Source organism: Tupaia chinensis, unplaced genomic scaffold (assembly GCF_000334495.1).
Source record: "Tupaia chinensis unplaced genomic scaffold, TupChi_1.0 Scaffold144027_1, whole genome shotgun sequence".
In the NCBI taxonomy this organism is placed as follows: Eukaryota; Metazoa; Chordata; class Mammalia; order Scandentia; family Tupaiidae; genus Tupaia; species Tupaia belangeri.
Window position 1 is genome coordinate 416,318 of NW_006203879.1, and position 2,416 is coordinate 418,733.

Sequence of the window (2,416 nt, forward strand, 5' to 3'; positions counted from 1 at the left end):
GTCAAGTGACATGACCATTGTGCCATCTGCTAGTCCCAAATGGCCTTCATTTTTAACTCTGCTCTGGCACAGTCTCCTATAAGCTTTTCCTTTATTCACATGAATTTTTGTGCCCACTTAAAATTTTCTTATTACCTTATTATTTCTTATTAACTCTATTCACTCACCCTGCTCCCAAGCACCTTCTGGTATCTGCCATTACTCTCTCCCTATGCTTTCGAGTCCTTCAGTTGTTGCCATCAAGCATGGATGTTCAATATAACATATAGTGTTTGTATTACTCAGTTTGTCTATTTTACTTAGCATTATATCTTCTAGGTCTGTCCACTTATATAACATTTTAAATAATGCTGTAAACATAGTTCAATATATGTCTTGTCCAGTTTGAGCTATACAGAGATTATGTGAATAAAATCTCAAAAAGCTTGAGCAGTTGTTTGTATAGTGGTAAAATATGCACACTTGTCAAGAACTTTGATAATCTAAATCTTATTTAGAATATCAAATCTTACTTGAAGTTTTTTCAAATAAGATTCCAAATCTTATTTGAATTTTTTGCCTCCTTTCTGTGCATTTATTTATTGAAGGTCAAATCAAGGATATTACCATATACCTAATTTTTAGTGAAGAACTAGTGTTTCTTTCCCTTGCCCCTACCACCCACCCTTCTTCATTCATTTTCCACCCTTACAGACCTTGATATCCTTTTACTGTCATATCTTCAGATCTTTCAATTTCTGCCATAGAATGCAGACATTTTGTGTATATTGAGGAGGGGCATACAGTGTTTGTCTTTCAATTCTGGCTTTTTTCGCTTAATATTAAGTCCTCCATATTCAACCACTTTGAGTCAAGTGACATTTTCTCTTTGTTCCTTATGGCTGAACAGTATCTCTTAGTGTATATGTGCCACAATTTTTCAAACCTGTCATCATCAACTTAAGTTGATTCTGCATCTTCATGATTGTGAATAATGCTGCAATAAATGTGGAAATGTATATGTTCTTCTGACTGAGTGGGTTCCTATCCTTTAGGTAAATAGCAAGGAGCAGGATTATAGGGTCATATGGTAATTCTATATGTAGGTTGTTGAGGAAACTTCCTATTGTTTTCCATAGGGGTTGTAACAACTTACATTCCCATCATCCTTGCAAGTGGGTTCCCTGTGTGCCACAGCTTCACCATCACTTGTCATTTGATCGCCCATTTTCTTTCTCTTTCTTTTTATTTCTCTTTCTTTCTTTCTTCTTTCTTTTTTCTTTCCTCCCTCTCTCTCTTTTTCTTTTTTTTTCCTTCCTTCCTTTCATTTTTTTGGTTCCTTCCTGCCTTCCTGCCTTTCTTCTTTTGATCTTTCTTTTTTCTTTTTGTTTTGTTTTGTTTTTTTTTTTCTTTTTTATTATAGCCTCACTCATCCTGAGTGAGATTAAGTGGTATTTCATTGTGCTTTTGATCTGCATTTCCTTTATGATAAGAGATGTTGAACATTTTTAAATGTGCATTTTGGCAATTCATATTTCTTCCTTAGAGCATTGTTTGTTCAGCTCATTTGCCTATTTTTAAATTATTCTAATTTTTTTGGTGGTTGAACTGTTTTGATTTCCCTATGTAATCTTATTACCAATCCCTTATCTGATACATAGTTTGAAAATATTTTCACTCATTCTGAGGGTTGTGTCCTCACTCTATTTATTATTTCCTTTGCAGTACATAAACTTTTTAGTTCAATGTAGTCCCATTTGTCTATTTTTGGAATTATGGCCTGTGCTTTAGGGTTCTTGTTTAAAAATCGTAGCCTACTCCAGTGTCTTCAAGTGTTTACTCTGTGTAGTTTTGTAGTCTGAGGATTTACATTTAAATCTTTGATCCAGCTGGAATTTATTTTTGTTAGTGGTGAGATTTAGGGGTCCAACTTCATTTTTCTGTAGGTGGATAGCCAGTTCTTTCAGCACCATGTGCTGAAGAGACTTCTTTTTCTTCACTGTTTTGTCTTTGCCCTTTGTTAAAAATCAGTTGGCTGTTGTTTTGGGATTTATTTCTAGATTCTCTTATTTTGTTCCATTGTTCTGTGTGTCTGTTTTGTGCCAGTACTATGTGCATTTCCATCATCACAGTTGTTTTTTTCTGATAGAGATTTTTGGTATAGGGTGTGTATGCTCACTGGAGAGACAGAAAGTGAGAAATCATCCCCCGGGGAGGTGGCCACGCTGGAATCCCTTTCCTCCATTTTCCTCTTGGGATTTTGGGCATGTGTGCACATGTTTGGTGTGAGTTTCAAGCTTCTGGATCTGGGACTTGAACTGTGGTTGGTCATGTGGGAGTCCAGTGACATAACCATTATGCCATCTGCTGGTCCCATGCTATAGTTTTATAATATATTTTGAGGTCAGATAATGAGATACCTTCTCCTTTATTCATT